General features: G+C 40.9%; 1 long non-coding RNA gene across 3 annotated transcripts in view; it reads right to left on the minus strand.

The window, feature by feature from the left end:
- The window catches only part of LOC149919699 (uncharacterized), a 104796-nt gene that overhangs the window by 68062 nt on the left and 10882 nt on the right, over positions 1-25852 (minus strand). The window contains exons 1-3 of one of the 3 annotated variants that reach the window (XR_016469304.1): positions 10510-10792; positions 8266-8385; positions 5073-5184 (exon numbers count right to left, since the gene is read on the minus strand). The exons of 1 other annotated variant lie outside the window; for it this stretch is intronic. This is a non-coding gene — a long non-coding RNA (uncharacterized LOC149919699). Of the gene's footprint in view, positions 1-5072; positions 5185-8265; positions 8386-10509; positions 10793-25852 lie in introns of those variants that run through there. One more of the 3 variants, XR_016469308.1, reaches the window with a different exon arrangement.

Raw genomic sequence — 25852 nt, forward strand, 5'->3', positions numbered from 1 at the left:
GATGAGATGTACATCTGCTGAACTTCATATACTTTTCTGCCAAGGCAAAGGCAACAGTCTGGACGCAGCTGTCACATGGCCCCCATCTGCAACCGTGCACCTGCTCTTCAGGAAGGCTCACCAGGATGAACAAGCATACGCCAAACAGGAGCAGGGCAGGAAGAGATTAAGCAGTTTGCCTAAAGCCAGTGCCAGGGCTGTGAGCAGCATCTACGCCTCCTGTCAACCCGCTCCCCAGTGCTTATACTCATGCTTCAAGAAATTATCCTTTCAACTGAATGATTTGACATTTATGCTAAATGTATCCTTCCCTTACCTATAGGCATTTTCTAATGCATGAAAATACAGTTTCCCTATTTGGAAAAAGGCTGACTTGGCTTTGTTTCAATTCAGCATCCCCTTGTCTTGGGTCCTTTTGCCCACTGTATCTGCACATTGACAATATATACGTCATAAGTACTTTAAATGTCAGTGCTTATCTTTTGTAAGGGCTTTCGGGCAAGTCTTTGACTAAAACTAGATATTCAAGCAGAAGATGAATATATTATGTCCTCAGGCTCCTTAAGTTGTTATCCATATTTATAATGCAAGACTAATGCTTCTGTTGAATAATTACATCTTTCACCTTCCCGTTCTTCTCCCCACACCCATGTGTATGTACACAAATGAATATACACTCTTTACAGTGAGCAACAACTCACCCCAAAGACAGAATAGCTTCATTGAGTATATGTATGCTGGAGAGAGTTTAATTCTGTGACTATCATGCAAACCTTGCAGTAGCCTATTTAGTTCAGACACACCTTCCTCTCACTCAGTATAAAATAAGAGGAGAGAAATGTGCTCCAGAGGGGCTAGAACAATCAGGACCAACAAGCCAAGCCCTAGGGTTTTGATAGCCAGTTGAATGCCTTCCTTCTAAAAAATCATTTCTGATTGGAAGAGTCTGACATCCTGGTTTTTATTAATGTAAACCACTTAATCCAAAAGTCATAGAAATAAATACAACAGGATGTCAAGTATTAATTTTCAACTAACCTCATGTACTCTGAACTAATTTCATCCCTTTCAGTAATAAGCAGGGCCACTGGGTGCTAATGTCATACTGCAAAAAGTCTAGCTGCCATCAAAGCCTGGCTTTTGATTAGGAGGAACACTGACCAGGATCTTTAGAAGCTTAACCCATAGTTCTTCCTGTCCTCTCCTTGGCGTTACAGATTGCTTTATAGAAAAAAGTACCAGCATCAGTATGGACTCAATATTCAATTGAAATTTCAATTCAAACAGTGGAACAAAAGAGACAAGCACTACGTTCATTAAAGCTGGTTGGGATGTGCAAGTTTAATGTAAATGTATACATACACACAAGCTTCCAGTTCATCAGAAAGCTTTTCTGTAAGTTAAAAGCTCTTTAGGAAACCCATTTTGGAAGTCTCAATGCTGTTAGCAACAGAAATATACTGTGAAAAGAAGTATTTCTTGACAGAACCTTATGTTTTGCCAAAAAAACTTTATTAAAAAATTCCTAGCAGCTCTCATCACTCCTTTCACCTTTCCTTACAATATGCAAAGTGAACAGAAAGTTCTGTGAGCCTGCACATTCTCTCATGCTCTCTGATTACTCCAGAGTGATGTCTGCAGAAAGTCTGTCACTGTAGGCCTCGTCTAAGATAGGCAAGCACAGTCAATGCAACGTTTGTGACTGACATGCTTCTGAAGATGTTTTAAAATCCAAATCTGATCTACAGGCAGAAGTATACTTAATGACACTGGCCCACTCAAAAAAGAAGTCAGACCCACAGCAATAGCTATCACACATTCTGGATCCCACAGTCAGACAAGAACACCTACAGAGTAGATATTCATCTGAGAATTAAGCTCTCCAGCACTGAGCAAGTCACTGAGATACTGCTTGGAGAATGGAAGAATGGAAGTGCATGTGGTATTAGGTTGCAAGAGGGCAGCAGAGCATGGAAGCAGCTACTGGCTTCTTGCTTTATTCCTACGATTGCTTAAAAAGACAAATGGAAACCCCTGGCTCCTCCCTGTTGGCTCACTTGTATCACAGCAATTTGTCTTGCCCATTTTTAACATTAATCTCCAAAGACAGAAGTGCTACTTCTCCTTGTATGTGGCTATCATGGAATTCTACTATACATCCTGACCAACATGCAGGGTGTGACCAAACTACCCTGAACTGCAAACCACCTCATGGTGGTAGCTCAGGGCTATAGCAGATGAAGGATGTCATCTGCTATAGCTTATGTTGTGACACACAAAAAAGAAGTGCTCCTGTGACTTGTAGTCTAATTTCGCCCTGCAAGATTTTGTTCATTCAGAGCAGTTCCAATTTTCCATCCAAGTATTTGTCTGTCAGTAGGGAATACAAAACAGAGAGCTGTTGATTTTTCACAGAGTAAAATTAGTCCCCTCACCAGAAGGAGGTGTGGATAAGATATATGTATTGTCTTTCAGTGAGATCCAAACAGTAGTGTGAGGTCTACCCTTGCACAACGTAGCACTTCACAATATTTCACTGTGACTGCAGCTGAAGAATTCAATTTCATAACCACAATTCTATAAAAAATAAGATTTACTAAGCAGAAGGCATTTCTTGTTATATTTGTACCACACCTCAGGTGGAAATTAAGGTAGATTACTAGAATATTTTATAATATTTTGCTGCTGGAAAAAAAATCCAGAAGAAAATGCAGTCATTACATCTGCGACATACATCTTCTTGTTTAAATCTACAGATTATTTGTCATTGCATGACACACAGGAGATGTGCTCTGCATTTCATTTGTTCTGCCAGCTACTTCGTTTTACGTTGCAGGTTTCCTCAGCACTGCATGTGTCTAGTTCTTACAGATCAATCTTAAATGATATTCTATGTACTGTGGCAGAAACAGGATACAGTCCAGTTAAGATACAGGGGATCATCCACATCTGAGATTTGTTTCTGCTTTGTCATTATGAATATGTAATACCCCAGCCCTGGGATGTAAGAAAGCAGAAGCATGCTTGCAAGTGCTTGGTAAGACAGGTAAATCTTAAGATTAATCTTCACATTAATTAAGAAGCTGATATACTTATGACATATTGCTATTAATTTTGGGAGACAGTTTATCATTTACAAAAGTCAGACAAGACAGAGTAGAATCTCATCTTGCCAAGCCAAACAGTGCAAAGTGGTGACAGCTATGTTACGGTGCACTAACTTGAACAAAACATTTGCAAATCACCTCTTACTGACTTAATTGCATCTAGACTATCATCACAAAGGAATGTTAGTAGTAACTTCAGTCCTCTCTCACTTGCTGGATGATCTATGCATTTCACCATGTCCCAGTGCTCACAAACCAACTTAGCCAAGCCATTGACTTAGCCAGCTGGAAGCAGCTTGTCTGACTAAGATCTCCAGGATTGTCCTTAAAGGAAGGGGTATACTCAGACATTCATTTCTTTTCCTTAAGAAAGCCTTGGGCACCATTACAGCAGAACTTCACGAAAGGTGTTTCACTTTTGCCACCTCCTGCTGGGAACACTGCCTTGCTCCGGCAGATCTATTCACCCAAAACAAAACTAACATCTACTGGGTGACCATATCAACTACTCTGCTGCCATGTTTTACAAGAAGACAAAAACATATCCAGAAACATGCCACAGAAGAAAAGTAGAAGGAAAGCATGCATAGATAATTTCCAAAGGTTCATGTTAAACATCAGCTCCTTACACACATGAAGCTATGTCAGTGCACAAAACATTTGTGACATCTTCCCCTCCTTTCCCTGGATTTAGTCCTTGCTAAGGAATAGGGAAAAACATTCATCTCTTCCACACACACAAGGTCTATTAGATAACAATAGAAGTGCAGTGAAAATCTACCAAGCATCACTACCTCAAGTTTAATGATAGTCTTAAGGACTTCAGCTTCAAATCCCAAAACACAAATTGAAGTGCAGTAAACCTTAAAGATGCTTCAAATGCACTGAGAAATTTTCAGCAACAGCACCTTATACTAGATTAACATTTGGCAAAGGCAAACTACCTCAGCCACAAGAGAAACAAGGCTCCAAAGCCAACATGATATGAGCATTTTTAAAAAGGGGGGGAGGGGAAGACGGAAGAGTTAAACCCAATTTCATTTCATTCATATGAATTCCCTGAAGATTGCTCACGTTTCCTGGACTTCAGCAAGACAAAACCCGATGAGGAGTCTCAGTGAGATCTCATGTTCCTTTCCCAAATAAGGGAACTGAGCTCTAGTAAAAATCTTTCCCTAACTACAACAATTATTTCAATACTTCAATCCATGCAGACTATACACACTACTTTAGAAAGCCTTATGCTTTTGCCAGGATTGCATGAAGTTTGAAGTTTGTACTGTATCAGTTTTTCCAGAGGCAATGCTCTGAGGAAGCGAGGAAATCCATTCTGGAAAACTAATGAGCTTTCTTGCTATAAATTAAGGTGTATGCAGTAAGTGATCTGTGATGATCACGTGGTGCTTTCAGCAGAAAATGGACCTAAGTGATCTGGGATACTCTGATATCACATCTGCTGACAGAAGAATGCACCAACACCTTTGCCAACTCAAGTTATTTTACCACACACTGCTGTGCACTAACCTAGTGCAGCCCTTCACCTGCAATAGAGTATTCATCATATCTCAAAACTAACTTCTGTTCTGTTGGCTTGAAAGGTACTTTCCTTCGACTCAACTCATTACTGGATCGTTGGGTAACCGTTCTAAATATTTACCCTGATTCAGTTATATACATATTACAACACTACAATTTAAATTGAAAAATAACAAAGATGATGAATTATTTTAGAGATTAAAACATTTTAAAGAAATCTAAACCATGTTAGACTATCCATGGAAACACATATTAAGATGCAGTCAGAAGACTCAAATTTAACCTTCAAGAGTGCCTGGGCAAATCCTACCTTCATGTTTTTGAGTTCACTCTTCACAGTATAGAAAAATCCCTCTCACTAGCACAAAACTTATCAACAGTTTAATCAAGCTTTCCTACAAGTCTCATTTATTCTTCCTTAGACATTACCTGAGTCAGCATCCCTGAAGCTTTTCTCCACGCACTCTGAGAAGTCCTCTTTGCAGTTATTCACCAACACTCATGCTTCAATGTTAACAAATGCTCACCAGGAAGCTGCTCCCTGTGGGTATAACCAAGAACTCATTAACCCCACTCAGGCAGGATCAAGGCTGAGGTGGATGTCTCAGTGTCTGCTTCCTCACCTTGTTGAAATGCCCCAGGGAAGAGGAATTTGCAAACTCAATCATCAAGAACAGGATTCCCTATATGCTCTTCTCTGAAGAGAAGATGACAACAGGAGAGTTGCCATTCTCCTCCACAAACCGTCAGCCAGAGGGGATGTTTCTGCTAATACTGGAGTGTTTAATATGGAAGACTTTTTAAATGCCTGCTTGAGATCCTTGAAAGAGAGGTTTTACCATCCTTCTGCACAAAATTGCTTCTGCATCTGTCCTTCATAGACATCACACAGCCTGACAGAAAACTTGGTCCACAGCAGCACAAACAGTGCTTAGGAGAGCAGTGTCCAGACCACAGACCCACTGTCACAGGCCTCAGCAGGAAAAAAGGTGTGTCCAGTCTGATGCATTTTAACTAAAGTGAAGCTGGAAAGGAAGGATAGATCACACAGTGCATGTGTGCAGCATGGAGGCAGCTCCAGCACAGGTGAGAAGCTCTCTCTCATGCATCAGGCTGCTGGTGCAGGTCTGGGTTCTGTGACAGGGGTAAGGTCAGCTCACAGAGGTGAGGCATACATCAGTAAACAGTGAGCAAAGCAATGACCTTCTGCACCAAGCACTGGCCAGCTCCTCCTCCAAGTACTGCTCAGCCTACCAAAGAAATCTGTGGGAGAACAGAAGATTTTCTTGCAGAGAATGAGCAAAGACATCTTTAAAAAATACTAAGCATACACATCTGCAAATACTATTGACATCACAGTTCCTTTAATGTTCGTTCCTTTAGCTAAATGGCATTACACAGAAATCTAGTGAAAATTACTACTTTTCCTTGATCTTTTTCTAGTGGCCTCTGCAACAGCCTTTGATTAGCAAATCAATCTTCTCAAAGGACACTGCACTGCCCAAGCATAGCAGCCCAGGGATCTGCCTTTCATTGCTTTCAATTGCTTCTAGAAGGATCACAGCTTATTTTTCTTCACTCTGCTCTACCCTACCTGGAACATGTAAGTATTTTACAAGTAAAGCCAAGCACAGTATCAGAGGTCTCATTTTCCTGGCTATATAAACAAGGATAATAACAGTAGACCTGATGGGCATCTGGGTACAGCTGCTAACAAACCATGAGTGCAAGCTACAGAAGCAATTGCAGACACTACTGCAGGACTACTCCTAGAAACAGGTATATTTTAAAAACTTAGATTTAACAAGCTTCATATTTAGACTCGGGATGTCACTTAAATATATATATCTTGCACCAAAAAAGTTTAAGACATTTTTCAAGGGTGAGTTATTTATTTATTAGCAAATACAGGTGCAGTAAGTTTGAAAAGATTCCAGCAATCTTTCCACCATCTATAGGATTAGATTGCTCTAGTTTTCCAGATGCATCTTGGTCTAAAACAGATAGACTTAAAGATTAGCTTCTTTCTTTCTTCTTTACAGAAATCCAATATGTGCAGCATAGCAATACTCATCTGGGATTCAATACCCTTAGCATGACTTTACTGGTAGCAAAGAGAGAAAGCTTCGATCCCATAGGATCAAAAACACTCAGCTCCATTATTACTTCCAAAGAGACAAACAGCACTTCATTTGTTCCGCAGATATCAATGTAATTTCAGGATGCCTTTGATCTTGCCCAGACCGAGATAAAAGGTATCTTTTAAATTATAATTAATGATTTAACCCACTTTTAAGGAAAACAAAACAAAAACACATTTTTTGCACAATCTGACTTTAAGCATCAAAACTAGGTGCTTAAGTCAGGACAACATCTTCATTACCTCTGCTAGAATCTATCCTCAGTGGACTGGGAAGACAGGAAATAAATGCCTCCTCACTTAACTTGAGGCCTCCCATACAAGTAATTTAAGCACCCTGTGCAGTCAAAAGGGAAGCTCATCCAGAGAGTGATTCCTCTTATATTATGAAAACTATCCTTGAAGTGATTTGTCACATCTACTCTTTGTACAAATAACGAGAGTACAGAGACATCTTTAGGGATTTAAAATTCAGGAAGATGAACAATGGCTCCTGAGCAGTTAGACACATTGAAAATTCTTGGGGATGGGAGATATGGTTTAAATCCCCCTCATTACCAATAAGGTAATTTTATTCAAAAATGCTGTATGCTAGGTGAATGATGCAGATCTCTTGGATAAAAGGAAGAATTACACCTCTTCCTCCTCTTCTCTCCATTTCTTCTCTCCATGATTGGTATTCCTTTTCCCAGATGACATTTCATCCTTATTAACCATTCTATTGATAAAGGAATTAATTCCAAGAACACACTACCCATGCAGTACTGAAAGCAGTCTCTTGTTTTGGGAAGGAGGGAAGGAAGAGAACAGCTGCCCCTTAACGCAACATAACCAGACTTGATACATTTTGTAGCTCGTGTTTATGTCAAGAGGTAATCAAAGCTATTAGCGCACATAAGCACTTACTGAGAAATCAGCCACAGTGTTTGCATAGGCTTACACGGCGCCAAACAAACGTATTATATTATTACCGTGTGAAATCTACCAGAATGCAATTTATTGAAACAGCAGTCATAAAAAGCAAAAGATATCTTACTGCCTACAGAAAAAGCCTTTCCACTCCTCCAGCCATGAAAAGATCAAGTGTTTTAAGATCACTGTTTTAAGTAACTGCACAATAATATCCCTTTAAAGGATGAAACCGTATCAGGCTTCAGCTTCTTTTAGAAGGGAAAAAACCCACCCCGCTGTAGTTTTCAAACTTTCCTCTGAATTATTCTAGGTACATCACTACAAGACACTTATAGCAGTGTTGCACTTGGAAGTTTTCCAAAAATGCATATGACTGAACACCAGGCTCTCTTTTCGTAATGCGTTCAAGTAAATAGCATTACGTTAGTCACACAATGAATTATGCTCTGAAGCATGCAGAAGAAAACATGCCCGTACAAAACCTCAACTTTATAAAATCAGACAGTGGTTTTAACTGCTTCCAAGCCTCAAACTTTCAAACAGCCTCTATTATTGTTATATTGATCTCACCATTTTCTGCAGTGCCATAAATGCAGCTGTCAGATGGGCAACTTGCTGATTCAGGCACTGGTTCTCCTGTTGTACTTGTTCCAGCATGACCTGGTCAGCATGTAATCTCATTTGCAGCTTCTGAAACAGCAGTAAATAATAAACATACATACATGAGGGACTTGTCAAGCGACATAAACTGTGTAACTATCAAAGTGGAAATAAAACACCAACACTGATGACATGAATGGCCACATCTCAGCTGGCAAATACCAAACACATAGCATGGTGGGAGAGCAGTAGCAGCTCCAAATCTCTATTAACAGCAACTTTATGAGACAAAATACTGATTAAAAACAAGACTGGAAAGCATTTAAGGAGTAATCCTTGTGTATGTACATTTGTTTGGATTCACCTTAACACCACAGTGCATTTTACCAGAAACACTTTCTTCTAACAATTTGATTTTCCTAATCTATCTAGATACACAGCATTAGTACTATGTTTTCCTTATAATACAGAAGGCTTTTAACTATGTAACATTTATTTTGATTTCATTTCTTCTTTCAGTGTTTTCCCATCAACACCGGATTTGAGCAGATTAATGAGTTGTACCACTAGGAAAGCAACATCAAGTATTAATTATGATGGCCTTCATTATTTCCTCTGTAAACAAAAAAACAACTACATCTGCCAAACTCAAAGATTTATTCTAGTTTAAGGACATCAAAGAAAATTATGGACTTCCAATATTTAAAGGGAGATTATAAACAGTAGATAAATCAACTTTTTACAAGGGTAAATAGTGATAAGACAAAGGGGACTGGTTTTAAACTAAGTAAGGAGAGATTTAGATTGGATGTCAGGGGGAAGTTTTTCACAAAGAGAGTGGTGAGGTGCTGGAACAGGTTGCCCAGAGAGGTTGTGGATGCCCCGTCCCTGGAGGTACTCAAGGCCAGGCTGGATGGGACCCTGGGCAACCTGCCAAATATAGCAGTTGGTAAACATATCCATGACTGAGGAGTTGGAACTAGATGATCTCTGAGAACCCTTCCAGCCAAAGCCATTATACGATTCTATTCTACTGACTTGTTTTGAGACAACATAGCTTGTCCCTGTGTTTATTCTAACTGGACACCATTCCAGAAAATAGTGGGGTAAGTGTTTGCATTGTTTGAAAAACCAAAAATGCTGGTTTTGTCTTCATGTGAAAATAATTGACCTCAAAAACCAAAGCATCAACTGACAAAAGCAGGTGGCACTAAACCTCAGGTACAGAATTCTACAGGTTTAATAGTGTGCAGATCTGAAGTTTCAGACAACCAAAATTGCCATTGTGAACTTCAAAAATTTGTTTTTTTCTCCAACCTACAGGAGAAACACTGGGGAAAAAAAAAAAAAAAGATGCACCACCATGGAGCTACAGCTACAACTGGAGCCAGAACGCCCCCTATATGTTTCAGGAACAGCAGTTCTACTGCTCCAGAAAAATTCAGGATTAAATTATGTCTAGCTTCACTCTATTGCTCTTCCGAGTATGGATAGTACTGGGCCCAATTCAGCCAAGAATGCTTTGGTCCTCTCTACCCAGAAGGAAACAGAGGATGGTAAAAAGGGGCATGCAAAGGGGACAAGCATAGTACTACAGCTCAAGATGTGATGCAGTGACCTGCTTCTAAAGACCCACAGGCAGAGAAAGCAGAATAACAATCAGCTTTGAAAGTGCTTTTTGATATGTTATGAGCCATGCATGCTCCTGGTTATCCCTAAATACAGTAACAAGGGAATACATGTTGATGCCCTGTTTTGAACTCTTGACCCTAACTTCCCATTCAGTGCACAGGAAAGAAATAGCTAAAATTAGAACCAGTGCTTTCAGAAGAACAAAAAATGCCTAGTTTTTTTGACAAGCACATTGAAAACACCCAATACCAAGGAGCTGTTGGTCCAGTATGATCTACACTTGTATTAAAGCAATGCATGAGCCTTACACTGAATTAAAATATTGTAAGTGGCTTAGCATCCAGTCAGAACAGAATTTGGTCAGGTCTCCAAAGTGTGCACACAAGAAAAATCAAACAAGGCTGACTTCAAATCAAGCACAGTACACACTAGTGGGAGTGTAAATGGCCTGGGGATGACAGCAGCAAGCAGACAGCCTGACTCAAAGTGCTCACACCCACTGAGCCTGCCAGTTCAAGCAACTCCTGGCTGCATTTGCCAGCACCAACTAGTGACAGCTATCAACTATGCGAGAGACTGTACCTTGGTTTAGCAGTTTGAACAGCAGGAACATACTCTTAACTCTCCCAGAGAGGCTGGCCACAGCAGCTATGGTGTTTGCACACCACATTCATCCTGTGATTTAAAAATATGGGGAAAACGAAAGGTATGATTATTCTTCAGTGTCACATCCAATGAAGTACAGCAAAGCTCGAAGTTAAGGAACAAAGGAAAGCATCTATTGAATTTTTTCTGCATTTTCTCCAAAAATAAAACATTGCTTATCCTGAGATTTTAATTTACTGAAGTCTTTTTGCAGTCATGCATCCTGGTCAAAATATAGATCCTTTCTGTCTGAAAGAAGTCATTTACTGAACTTTATGAGCAGCAGAATGCTGTTACTGACTGATTCTAGACACTAACAAACAGTGTTCTCAGAGATAGCCTCCAGAATTTATTGTGGTATTTTTTGTAGTCTGCGGCAAAAATGCTGATCTAGAAGCATGTGGCTGCTTAAAAAAATGCTTCCCCCCCTCCAGTGGGAGGATCATTTACAACATGCAAGATGCACAATGCCACTGATGTTAAGGCTCCAGTCTCCTAACACTGCAATTGTCTCAGCCGTGCCATAACTTTTACACATTATCTTTGGCTGCTTTGCATGATGCAAACTCATTGCGTATGAGGAATGTTACTCACATTAACTTACAGCTAAAAGAGGAAATGTTAGAATGGATGAAAATAACCTAGAACACCTGCGTTCCGTTTCTATACATTACTAACTAGGCTCAACTCTGCAAGTCAAATTTAAACCTGCTCATGGGAGTTGCACTCAGACTTACTATAGTCATTATGAAAATTAATAATGTATGCATATACACACATGCTTTGAGAATTGAAAGATAGTGAAAAATTTGTTGAACTAAATTGCATTAAAACCTGAGGCGATAGCTCTCTTTTAATGGCTAGTTATCATAACTTTAAATGGAAGCTTATAGATGTAACAGGAAAAAAAATACCAGTTCTTTAATTCAGCCATGGAACATTCAACAGAAGACAAATTCAAAAGATGTGAGTGATACATAAGGAAGGTTTTTTATTATAGAATCTCATGGAGCTCTGTTTCAGTCCCTACTAAAAGTCTGGGCAACTGACAGGCCCAGAACAACAGTGGAGGTGCAGAAAATCCTGAGAAGCAGGTAGCTGATACTGGATCTGTCACCGGGTGCAACCCCAATTAGAGCCTAAAAAAGTAAATGGCATGAGAACTACTGTGGTAACTTTACCAGGAATAAGATGCACCAATTCCAGTAGATACCCACCAGTGATTACTTGATCTACTAAAAAGCCATTCTGTATTTTAAGCGTATTAAAGAAGAGCTTTAATACACTGGTGAATCAGACCAAAAGTTATTTAGCTGCAGAGTACTGAAAACTACATACAAATTATCTTTTCCTGGGAAAACACTTTCAGATTCTCTATTTTCCACACACGGAGGGATGTTTTCAATACTCTCTTGGTGGTTAGTGCATGAAAAGCTCCTGACTGCTGTCAGACAGTATTTGAAACGAGCGTAAGATAAGTACAGCACAGACAACCCTAACAGACTGGCACTTTGTGTATCAATAAGATCTGTGTTAAGCTACTAGCTACAGTGAGAACCATTCTGCTATGGTTCAGTCCAGTCCCATCACAGCATGGGAACTGGGTGAGGGATGGCAGAGCTGCTGACCCAGTCTTGGATTAGAGACTCCACAGCTGTTTCTACATCTGCTTGTTCTTAAAGTTAAGTCAATCTCATATCTGGAAACAAACAAGTTGATATCATGTTGATAACATCAGCTGGTTGTTATGGAAGGAACACAACAGCTTCACAGCTGGTGGTATGCAAAGAGCATGAAGCGCTTTGCAGAGTGACCCTTGCAGAGCACACACCCTGGAGACCTTCCCCAACACGCAGTCTCCTCTCAAAATAAATAAAAATAATAATAATAAAAATACTCAGATAGCCAGCCCTTCAAATAACCTTTCATGATTTTGGGATGACTAACTGATGTCGGGAGTACACAGTCCCATAGCAATGCTTGGCACATGGCCTTTCAGATCCACACGCTGCCTCCTGCTAAGTCCACGTTTCACTGAGCATGGGCTGAACATACTCAAAAGCCAAAGAAAGTGCCATTGCCTTCCCCAGCCACTTGCTATTGCTGGTCTCTTCCTGCAAGATGGGATGTCAAACTCCATTCTGTGGGAAGAGGCAGCTACAAACTCCCTTTGTCTTTATCAGCATACGTCAACAGGGAGCTGACACTGAACAGTCCACTTGCACCACAACAGAAAGGGGCTCAGGGAGAGAGCAGCCATGCTCTAGAAGCATTCACAGCACCTCCAGAAATTTGGCCTGAGACTTTTGAATCCTCAACAACACCTAGACCAAGGGAAAAACTCTTTGACTTACAGCACCCAGGGAGAATCTGTGGAATCAGCAGTTAAGAGAAAAATATCTCTGCTGGTACATGGAAAAATTTAATTCTGAAAGTCAATAAACACAGCATCCTGGTATGCCATTTTCTGAAGAGCTTCTCTTCAGGGAAGAGAGGAAGTGACTCACAAGCTCTGAAGGAAGGGCCGGGCACAGAGAGAACAGGCACCAGCAGCTACCCAGCCTGTCTCTCACGCACTCCTCATTAGGAGCACAGCTCTTAGCAGCTGAGATTGCAGTGCTGCATCTTTCTTCATGTTACTGGCATCAGTCACGTTGAGAGCATCTCAGTTATGCTGTGGGAATTAGTATTGCTCTGCTATTTGCCTAATGGTTACTTTATATCCTTTACATTAGATCTGGTTTTATATAAAACTGCATTTGGGCTTTAAATCCAGGACTGGCACAGAAACACTCAGTACAGGTATGGAAACAAAGCAGATCACACATAGAGTAGATGTTAAGGCAGATAAGCAAGGACAGAAACACAGCAACTCTCCCTTGGAACTGGTCAATAAAGTAGTTGTTTAAAAACAACAAAACATGATTTCTCATATACACGCAAGCAAATACCCAACTGTATGAGATTCATAACTAAATATACAGTTCTGCTTACACAGTATTTTTGGCCCTTCCAGCATAAAGAAAACATTCCCTGTGAAAGTCAGTCCACACAGAAACACACATACTGTGTAAGGCCGTAGTGGGCAGAGAACACTGAGCCTCTCCAAGAGATCAAGTTTGCCTTGCCACCCACAGTGTGAACAGGCAGAACATCTCACATGACTCCTGGAAGTGGTTATAGCAGGGGAGAACGTGCTAGGGGCATGCACACATGGCAGGGGGGATTTCTTCCCAAATGAAAAAGACACACCAACACCTTCCCTCAGCCTCACTTCTGTTAGTACAAATGCATGGCAAGAATTCTTCAGCGCGAGGAGCTGGCAGTCTGTTCATCCTTGATATATGCAATTCATTATTCACTGTTTGCACTCAAGGACTTCCCACCCGCTCCAATCTAAAACAAGTAATGAGAATACTCCTTGGACATAGCTGGGTGTCTAGGCAGAGGAGCTTACCTCCTTGAAAAGGCTTAAATGCTTTGGGATTCCTGTAGGAATAGAAGCACCTCTCCTATAAACATAACCAGAAGTCCCACATTTGTTCATTTCCAAAGAAGAAGCTCGAGAATAAGAAAATTTTGACAAGTTGAGAAAGGATTAGTCTACCAGTGGTTATTGAACACAGTGACCCAGATACAAACTCTGCCTCAGGAAGCCCTGAAGCAACAGCTTGCTGGGAAGAAAGAAAGCAATCTGGGCAAAGGACAGCATGCTCTCTTGCTTTAGCCCTTACCAAGCAGCTGCTACTCAGCAACACTACAAGAAGGTTCTGACATGTCATTTTGTCTGAATCATTAAGCATTTCTCTAGCATCTGTGGAGAAGTTTATAGCCTATGTATTCTCTCTCCCTTTCTCTCTTCTCTCTCTTCATAATCAGAAATCTTATAAAACACCATTTAACACAAAGAATTTATATTTCTGCAAGCAAGTACTTTTCCAAAAGACCTGTATGTGTGCTTACCTGTTCTGGCAGAGAAGAGGAATTGCATCCCATCTCACCTTAGCCACCCCTGAAGTGGTAGTGGAAGGTACTACAATGAATATGATAGAGGTAAATTTAACTAAAATAATCAGCATGTAATGCAAGCAACAGCTGCATTTTTAGATTCTTGTTACTCAGCAGGTAGAAATAAAGTAGAAGAGGAAAGTTTGTGAGCTGCTGCCAGAATTCAGCCTATAGCCATGTGCCTGGATGGCAGAATGAGAACATGACTTTGCTGCTTTTTCTTGTTATTACCTAGAGATAGTGGAAGCATAGCAAGAAGATTCAAAAGAAAACGTTATTTATTTCCTTAATGTTCCTATGTTGATTCCAAGCTCTAACAAATAATTACTTAGCTCTATCTTTCCTTCAGAGAGGAAAAAAAAGAAGAAAAAAAACCCCACCTTGTTATTGCTCGGTGGAGCTCTTCTCAATTATTTCCACACTTCTTTCTTACTTTACTGACCTCTGTTAAGTTATGTGGATGCAAAGAAAGAGTATTGTTGAATACAGAACAAATTGACTACAGAAAATAGAACTGCTCAACCGTTAAAGCCTTTTCATCTCACACTTAAGTCTTCCATAAAATGTTATGACAGTGGAAGTCAAATATCTGTTTAATTTCTTCTCTCTCTACTGCCATCCCACATACACTTTAGGCTTAATCCAAAGCTCCAATTAGGTATTTTTATTCTGAATTTCTGCCCTTTCTCACCATCTCCCCTGGGCATCTAGCATTCTCATAGCTCCCATTTAGACAGCAGAAAACCTCACTTACCCTCACAATATCAGAGAATAGCACAGGTCTTAAACCCAGCAACCATACCCAGTGCAAAAGCTGGTCTTGTGCACTTCCAGGCACTAACAAGGGATACAGAAACTGATGTGCTTTGGGAACCACATCACCTATGGAAACAGCACTGTACTGGAACACTGCTAGGATGGAAAACAAAGACAATTCAGCTGGGAAATCACTCGGGAAAAATCCCAGATTACTGCTGCTGGACTCATGAGTACTTCATACTCCTAGAGTCAGAGGAAGAGAGCCACAAGGATGTTAAAACAATTTAAGAATGAATTTCTTCAACCACAGTTTGTTTCATATTTTATTGCTCTCCCATTCCCTTATCCCTTGTCTAGTTCAAATGCTTTCCTTCCTTCAGACACCTAGATGAAACACTTCACATACACCTCTCCCCCCAGCACTTTCCTGGAACTGAAGCCATCTTTTGAGAAGAGGAGGCTTAGGGGAGACCTTATCACTCTCTACAACTACCTAAGGGAGATTGTGGTGAGCAGGGAGTTGCCTCTTTCCCTGTGTAATGACAGAACTAGAGGGAATGGCCTCAAGTTGCATCAAGGGAGAGATTCAGGCTGGAATAGTAAGGTAATAAGGAAATACTACTTCTCCAAAGTCAGGCACTGGAACAGGCTGCCCCGGGAGGTGGTAGAGTCCTTGACCCTTGATGTGCTCAAATAACATTTAGACACTGTGTTGCGAGACATGGTATAGGGGGAAATACTGGTGATAGGTGGATGGTTGGACTGGATGATCTTGGAGATCTTTTCCAACCTTGCTGATTCTACAATTCTGTGATTGTGTATCACAGAAGCACAGAATCTGTAGTAGCAAGCCTTCTCCTTTCTATGCATTTCTCTTCAGAGAGCTGCAGAGAATTCAGAATCCTCTTGCCTTTTTGTTTCAGTTACTTGGTTCTCTGGCTGCAGGCCATTTCCCTCCCCCCCCCCCCAAGGAAACTAGTTGTTCAGAGGTTTTTCTCTGAAAACTTCCACAGTGAAGCACTGACACAGCTCAGCAGCAACAGCAAGGCCTGCTCATCGGTAGCTACAACATGGATGTCAGACTGTTGATACACATCAGAGGAAGCCTCTACAGGTGGTACTAATTAGTGGTTTGCGAGTTGCCCCAGCAAGGCCAAGAATTAAACAGGAGTCAGCATCAGCCTGGTTCTGTGTGAGGCCACCCGCATGTCAGTAGTGCAGGAGAAGCCAACAGGCCTCCGGTACTCCTGCCTGGTTTTGCATTTAACATTTGTTTCCAGAGCTGTCAGCAGACCATCTTTCATCAGCACTGAACAGGTTTACTGCAGCAACTGGGAGCATGACACGAGAAGGTCACTGTGGGCTCCAAGGAGAGGTCCCGACCAACAGCACTTCCAGTTTGGACTGAAAACTGATCTAAAAATTCTTGTCTCAAGGAAAAGCAGCCTTAGGGCTGCACTAAGTTGCATAAGCAATCACACCAGCAAACAGTGCAAGTGTGGCTCTGTTTAGGTTCACCTTCTCCTGTCACTCCTTTTACTCCTAGCTACTGTGGGAGATTTCCTTGGAGGTGAGTTAAAATCTGCTAGCAGAAGGAAGTTCTCAAAGCAGGGCTCAGTGGCCATATGGTATTTAATATCTGATCATAGATAGGTCTGTTTGCCAGCCTGTAGCTTTGAAAATACATTACAGTTGTGCCAGAAAATGCTAGAAAAGTGAGGCAAAGCATCACTTTGCTCCAATAGCTCTCCCTTCCACTTGAAGGAAGTGTTACTCAAGGGACCATTTCCATGGATACTACAACTGATACAAGAGCACAATCACACGAACTGATAGAGCAAATTCTCAGCTACAAAATAGTTTTTCAACATAGTCACCACCATTAGCTGTGCATTTTTGCCAGCGATGAACAAGAGCTGCATGCTGCACTTGTAAAAATCTGCACTAGTTGAGATGACTAACTGTGGCTGTTGCCAGTGCTGAAGTGCACCATCCACTCAGCCACTGCTGGTCTCCATCAATGTTCATCAAGCACTGATGAATGTCAGTGGGTGCCATTTTTTCCGTATGGAGGGATTCAGTGACACATCCTAGTTTCATATGCACTTCCATGTCAGATGCCATTTTGTCACACTGCTCCTCTGCTGCCATCTGTCACACAGCAACAAAATGTAATGGAATATTGGCAGCAGGGCTCAGCTTCTACTGCCATACCATCAACATCCACCTCTGGCATTGTGGGCCAATGTAATAAAATAGGAGGTATTACTTTTGGAGCAGCCTCATAAATGCAGACAGAAATAGAATCATTTCCTCTTTCAACCTATGTTATTGGTTTTCAAAATGTACTTTTTAGGGTCTTAATTATTCTTAACCACCAAATTAACTGATTTATAGAAACATTAGTAAGTAACTATTAGAAAGTTTACAAGTTAGTCTATCAGTAACATCCTTTAAAAAAGCTGCATTTCATAATCTTTTCATTTAAAGGCCTTAACACACAATATGCCTGCACTACTCTATACACATAATTACATTAATAAGTTCCTAGAAAATTTCCACTTTTCTTGAGAGAGATGTAATCATTCAGTGATTTTCTTTCACTCAAACACACAAGTGTCCTGGGAAGCATTCTTCTTACACTACTTGATATGGTTTATTATTTCCCACTTTATCTAGCTGCGTAATCTTTTCATGAGCAACTAGTTTCTCATCGAGACTGTTTCCAAAACCAAGAGCCTGTTCCTGCCTGCTGTGTTAAGTGAACAAGTATTGTTGGCCATTGCTCCTGTTCTAGGCAGAGCAAGCCAGCCAGGCTCAGCAGCCCTCACTGCCCCACCTGGCAGCAACCTGGCCTCTGGCTGCAAGCACTGAAGGCATAAGGTGACCCTCACTCCCCAACTCCACGGGTGCTAAGATGCCACCAATTAAAGGTAGTTTACAATTCTTAGGCTAATTTAAACATTTACAGTCAGTAATTAATGCCTGTTCTCACCCCTTTTACTATGAGGAAAAAACCTGCAGACTTGTAGAAGAGCAGCCCACAGCCTTAGTGGCACAAAGCTGGCTGAAGAAGTTTTCTTTCCCTTCTGTCACCCCACAGATATGCATTACTCCAGCTGCTGACTCTCACCTTCATACTCACTGTTGACTGCTTCCAAAACTGTAAATAAAAAACACACAGCTGAGATCAAAAGAAAGACCAAACTTCTTAAATCTTTTACAGTATAGTATCACAAACTGTTGCACTGAAAGAAAAGGTCAGTTACATGCCACAAAGGACCAGAAGACTACAGAAACCCACTGCAGATGGTGCTGTACTTGTATCCACAGCCTGGGACCTCTCTGAATCACACAGCTCAGGAGAAATTAAGACCCACTATCTGGGAGACGCGAGCTTAGGTCTAATAATGCTGCCAAGGCCGCTCCACTTCATAGAATCATAAAATCACCAACGTTGGAAAAGACCTCCAGGATCATCCAATCCAACTGTCCACCAATCATCAGTATTTCCCACTAAACCACGTTCCTCAGCACAACACCTAAACCTTTCTTGAATACCACCAAGGAAAGTGACTCTGCCATCTCCCTGGGCATTCCATTCCAGCGCCTGCCCCCTCTCTCCCTCACACACCTATTAAAGCACCCAAGGCCATGACTATTTTGTTTGACCTCTATGTATCTGCATGAAGGATCACAACATATTAGTTATGTTACACACCAAGATCAAGTCAAACAGCATGCTGCACTGCTCTGGGATGCTCAAAACAGAACAGTAACTGCTCACTGAATGGTTGTGCATCCCCAAGACATAAGTACACATTAATTTTCCCCTCATGCTCACTATTTTCTTTCAATTTAGGCTCCAAACATTCATTTGATAATTTGCCATTTTTGCAGTTGCTCATGACACACATTCAGTAAGCATAAACTGTTCCTGTAGGAATAGAAGAATTAGCTGCTGGCCTGAAATTTGGTGAAACACCATTTGTCTGTAATAATCCCTCCTGCAGCATTAAAACAGCTGATTGCTGCTGTGGGGGAGCTGCTGTGTACCTGGGAGACTAACTCACTATACAGTGAGATCAGTAGGAAAGTTTCTATCTGTTAAATAGGCTTTGGATCAGGTAAGGGTGCTGTCATTTCCACATAGATTTCTCATAACTAACACAAAGACACCCATGTCATTAACTCTGAGAGTTAAACTGCATCAAGCCTGCCGAAATTCATAATTATAAGACTGTAAATCCAAAAGAATGAGAATTTGGGTGTTACAAAACTAATGGCCATCAGCCCTAGCAGAGTTGCTACTGCAACTTGATTGTATGAACAATGCCACTTAGAGAAAGGAGAATTACACACAAAAGGATATTTTTATTTATTCCTCCCAAGCAAATGAGCAGACAAAGCTGCTGAAGGCATGGAGGAGTCCCTCCTTCTTGTTCCACAGGCATGAAAGAGAACAGTCAACAGAACCTCTTTCACTGCTGCAAGGACAACTGTGCACCAACAGACTTCACATGTTTGCTTTAAGTCTTTGGGCTCCAATTCATTTTTATAATAGAGCATAACAAGCTTGGAACTTCTCTGGATACAGAAACAAATACTTTCTCCTGTTTGAAGAACTTGGGGGAAGAGATTGATGACATACATATGTATTCACCACAGTTGATCCGTTTTAGGTTTTAGGAAAGCAATACAGCATCATAAAAGTATCTGTAAATATTTAAAGAAGGGTTCTTTTACACTAAAAAAATATTACTTTTTTATTTTAAAAAACTACAGACCAATGTTTGAAGTGTTCTGATCTTACCAGGGAAACTGTTGACTTTGGGAGTTAATAGCTAATACAATATTAAGTACACATTTGCAGCTCATCAGGAGGAGCACACCCGCTGATCAGAAACATGATGGAAAAGAAGAGTTGTTGATGAACTGTGGTCATTTGCCTCCTCAAATTTCCCTACTGACGCATGAGATTAGAGCCCCTGCAAAGAGAGCCAAGGCTGATTCCCTTATAATATAAAATAGCAAAGTGGGTTTTATTGGAGGAAGCCAACCAAACTGGGAGCATAAGTCCTACAGACTATCTTACAGAGTGGAATTCATTTTACCCATGCCAGAACATCTCACAGTGGATTCCACCATCATCGTCAAGAGAGAATTAAGTACTCTAGCATGCAGTTCATCTCACATGAATGCACATGACAGCAGATCATATTAACTTCATCTTGGTCCCTGTCACACCTTTGAAATTGCCATTCAAACAATTACAGATAATGGAAAAAGAAACTGCACTAAAACTCGTTTGTGCAAACTACATATGGCACTAGACAGTCCACTTAAATGTACACGGCTGAAGTGTACAGAAGTAAAACACAGTCCTTGGCCACATTTCATATTTAGGTCACACCTATAGCTAGCAAGCTGATGGACCAAAGCAACAATTAACAGTTGTTGTAGAGAGGTGGCCAGAGAACAACGTCTTTTGAGGTTTTGATATTCATTCTGGTCACATGCTGGAAACAAAGTAAGAGCTTTCGATAAACTCTTTCATGAAAGTATGTATTTTGAATAGACATTTATTGACAGATTGGTTTTTGCCATTTAGATCATTCACATTGGTAATCATGAGAGTATATCCTCTGAAACTCAAGAACCTAAAAAAAGTAGTCTCCAAACAGCATTACACCACATGATGGCAAGTTTGAGCATTATATCAGAAGCTGTAATTAAGGTTATTGCAGTTCTCAGTTTTGTACGGCACTGAGACAAGCGGCGATAATACATTGTCCAAAAAACAACTGGACAAAAGCTTTGAGCAGACACACAAATTATGAGCTGACGTGGCAAACAAGAAGTTCAGTGCCATTAGCAAAAGGAGGATTCTGATCTATTCCCTCCCACCCATCTATCCTCTAATAAACAATCCTTCGTATCACAAGGATTTATTCACCTGTGAAAAGGTCATATATCATTATGCATTTATGGCATGTAGTCTGCTAATACATGGCAATTTAGGGGGGCAGGCATTATAGGCTGTGCAATTTATCATTCAATATCTGCTTCCAAAGCTACTTCAAAAAAGCGTTATTTTCTTGAGTTGTTAGCTTTGTTTTCTAAGAAAATAAAGCTTAAGGAACTTATTAAGAGATGAACGCAGATGGGTATGAACACATACACACCCTTCAATGGCTTTTGAACTTACAGGCTAATTTCAAATAGGTCTTCACAGATCAGCAGAAATATTAAACTCAATAAGATGAGACAGACTTCTTCTATTTACAAACTGGGGCTTTCAGGAGAAAAAGCGAACAGACAACAAGGAGAGTTGCAGCATTTCCTAACTCTGGTTGAGCCAGAAACATGCCTGGGCAATCTCAGTATTACAGTTTCAGCATTTCTGATCACAAATGAGGCAATAAAATTGGCAGCGGGAAGTAGCCTTAGCTTTGATTCATATTCCCTTTATAAGTATTTTTAAAATAATAATTCTTTCATATATCTTGACATCTCTAATGTTCTGTTGTGGAATAGGTTACAGCAAGCACTTTGATGTTAGCAATCTCTTCCTCTCCACCCTACCTGACAAATGTCTGGTAAGGCTGTCCAATTCTAGGCAGTAGTACACCTTCATAAACTGAAAGTCCTAATCAGATTTGCTCCTTTAAAAGGTGATGGTCCTACTTTGCTGGTTTTTTTGCTATGCTATAATGGAACAATATAGAGATTCCTTTTGGCAGTATTTCAAAAGACTTCACATTGCAATTTGTCAGATACTCTCACTTAAATTTCCTTACTGATGTTCTATTGAAAAGAAGTGACCTTTCAAAGGAAGGGACATCTATTAACCTTCAGAGACATTACTGATCTGATAATAGAATTGATGCTTTGCTAATTGACTGCTAGGATAAGGGACTGAAAAGAAAGCCATGATCATGACAAGAAGAAGAATAATACAACATCATTCTTGGAACTTCTCTAACTTTTCCTTCTCAGACTTTTTCAGTGGTGTATTTTAGGAGAGCAAGATTCATTGGGCAACAAGACGTTGGATAAATTTTCATGAGGAAACATTTTTTGTCCTCATGTGAAAAGATCAGCCAACAGCTCACACTGGCCATGTGTTTTTCATTCTTCCATCCTCCCTTACCCTTCACATTTCATTGTCATATTATTTGCATCATTTTTTAAATTATTTTTTACTTCTTTTGTGTCAGTTTTCAGAAAGCGGGCTGTTAATCTGGGGAAACTAATTCTGTTCTCTTAAAAAAACAAAGAACTACAAAGTGTGTCTACATGACAGGTTGTTAACTGGTTACCCTTTTTTTTTTTTTTAAAAAGAGCCCCCAAAACTCTGCCTTGCATTAACAACTCTGTGGCCTTAACAGCCCCTGCTTTCCTCGCATGTGACCCCCACGCATCCCCTACCATTGGCAGCTCTGCCCTGGAGCTTCAGTTCTTGCTGGATCTGCGCTGCCTGCATGACTGCACCCAGCCACATCCCAACCTACTGATGGGGCATCCCCTAAAGCCCCACACCTACACCATTATTTCCAGTCTCATTTCTGACCCCATTGGTTAGATGATCCTTGTACCTAAATTCTATGTAGTCCCAGCTCCAATCTGGTCTCTTGCTGCTTCTGAATTGACTCTCCTAGACATATCCCACAGCTGGTTCATCAGCTCACCTTGTTTTAGAACATCAGTGACACTGACCAGCATTATCACCAGATACTACATGACTGTGCCCTGGACTGTGCTGAAGTGACCATGCATCCCAGCCCACCTTCCCTGTGTGAGGTAGTCTCTCTCAGGCTTCTCTATATGCAAGAATTTGTATTCTGATCTGAACAACATATTAAACATGCAAAGAGAAATATCATTCCCCTTGATTTACACTTCAGACAGTTCTGCCTGCCTGGCCACAGCTACTCACAGTGCTGTAGCAAGAGATGGTTCAGAACATTTAAGTCTTGCTTTCAAAGACTTAAAATCAGGAAATCCTGCACGTAGAGAGGCAGGAAGGACACAATCTATGAAAGCTCAGACCAGAATTTCACCCATTGACTGATATCATTACTTATGGATAAATGAACAGGACATGTTAAGAGACACAGGAAGCCCTCTTGAAAGTATTGGTACTAAGAGAACAGTAAAGTTTTAGAATGCACAAAAAAAGAGCTGATATTTCAAAGTACCTTGAGAGTCAATTATTCATATGCACTAATGGAGAGGGCAAATGGCAAAATTTCCATTTCAGAATCACCATACACTTAAAGGTGCTATGAAAAATCACCGGAAGTGTAAAACAGCTGTCAGTCATGTTGTAAAAAGCAAGATTAAATCTCTCTCCTAGCTAATGGTCTTAGACTAAGGACAGAAATCGTCACTCATGCAAAGCCCACAGAGGGCTTATTCCAGGAAACAGTTCTTAAAAAGAAAGGCAAGATGGCTTGGAAGTGCATGCAAACAAAACCACATGAACGATCTGCCCACAAAGGGATATTAATAATCTACAGACTCCACACACACAAACAGCCACACTGGATCCAAGACAGGCAGCACATCCTCCTATTCTGTCTTCTTCAGATGAAGAGCTGAGGATCTTGCTAATATAGGAAATGAGAGGAAGGAAACCTTCTTACATCTCATCACAAAGGGCAAGTTCAGGAAAAGCAGGGGTTTATTTACAGTCTTCTGAAGTCCATGCCTGCCAGATAGCCCTTCCAAACTTCTCAGTGTGGCACAGCTTTGGGCAGCATTAAGAACTTTTCAGAGCTGGTCTGACCACACAGCAGGAAGGAATTAGGCATCTGTGCCAAGTGCAGGCCAGCAACAAGATGACACCCTACTGCATCAGGTGCAGACGATCTCATTTTCTGTAGAAGAGGACATTAAAGTTGAGCTTTTTTCTAAGGGTGCAGTAAGGAAAAAGGTTGTTTGGCTTTTAGTTTCCCAGAAAATACTCCTGTAAAGGGCCTCTGAGGATGCTATACCAGATAGGAACCTAACATTTATTCTTCTGGAAATACCTTTCTCCACCCTTAGCAACTGATCCAGGACTCTATATTGCCTTTCTAAGTTAAATACAGGCCCTATTGACTCTTAGGAGGCCAGGATTTAAACCCCTTTGTTTTCTTAGAGCAAAACATACACACTCACAGAAATCACTCATCTGATTCATTTCCTCTGGCATTGTATTGTTAAGTTGTTTAAACAAAATGTTCAGCTTTTTCATCTTCCTCTCTCTCCAGAGACCTCTTTTTCCTCCATCTGGGAGAAAAATCTAACTTTCTTATTAAGTTGTTACTGCAGCTAATAGCCCAGAGGGAGAAAAGCCCCCTTGTGAACCTTGAAAATGCTGTGTTAGCACTTGTAAAGTAGACAAATGAAAGAAGGAAAATGTTGTACATTATAGGCTTAAATTTTGATACTATGCTACCACAGGCTGCTCTTGGATTCATTTCACTCCTGCTTTGTTGGTTTCCCAGATTTTCTGAACTACAGACATTAAACCTGAGTCCACATCACTGGGTTCTGAAGGATTTCTTCTGGCTTGAGGAAAAGAGCTTCTGACTGCAGAAGCCCTGCTGTCATCTGTTGGGATTGCTAGTATCTAGTATTTACTTGAGACTGTCTGTAGGGACAATAAATAAAATTGATAGATAGATAGATAGATCAATGCCAAGAAAGGGATTCACTGAGGCTCCATAGCCAAGCATCTGCTGCAAGAAGCCCGTTGACCAATTGCTAAGCCTATGTTTAAGGGAGTAACCTTTAACAGGCCTGTGTTTCTTATCAAACTATTACAAACTGCTGTGGGTAGCAGGGCAGAATGCAGAAGGAAAAAGGAAATCCAGCAGTAAGAAGAAGAAAAAATAAATCCAACTTCTATTCTGGCCATCTTTGTCACAGAAGAAGCCTGATGTGCTTTGTCCTGGGTGCATTCCTCCTTGGTACAAGGAGAGTCCCAACCAGCAGCACAGGACTTCAGCAAGATCAGCAGAAATCTTCCCCTTCATGCCACAGGAAACACTCCTTGCCTTCAGCACTTCTCCCCACTCCACTCCTCCTCCCACACATTAATCACCTCTCTTCATGCTTGAAAATGAAGTGGATGGAAAAAAAAAAAAATCATCATCATTCAGTAACAGCAACTTCAATTCACCAGGGGAAACAATAGAGGCACGGGAACACAGGGAGGAAGTGTTTGCATAGGCATAGGAACAGCCAAGAAAACTAACTCATAAAGAGACAAAATAAGCAAACTGCACCCTGCCCCAGTCACCCCTTATAAAACATTCCTCAGCCAGCTGCACGCTGGCCAGGACACCTGGTGCAGGTGCCAAAACCTCCTGCTGGCAGCCACCCAGGGGATTCTGCTCCTCCACAGGGCTGCCCCAGGCAGAGGGAAAGTTGGCAGCTGCCTTGGGCAGCAATGCAGCGTGGGTGTTTGGAACAGCCGTGCTCTGCTATTTCCTTTGCTTGTGGTGCGCTGGGCTTGCCGCTA

This window comes from Phasianus colchicus, chromosome 1 (genome assembly GCF_987193195.1).
Source record: "Phasianus colchicus chromosome 1, bPhaCol1.hap1.1, whole genome shotgun sequence".
Lineage (NCBI taxonomy): Eukaryota > Metazoa > Chordata > Aves > Galliformes > Phasianidae > Phasianus > Phasianus colchicus.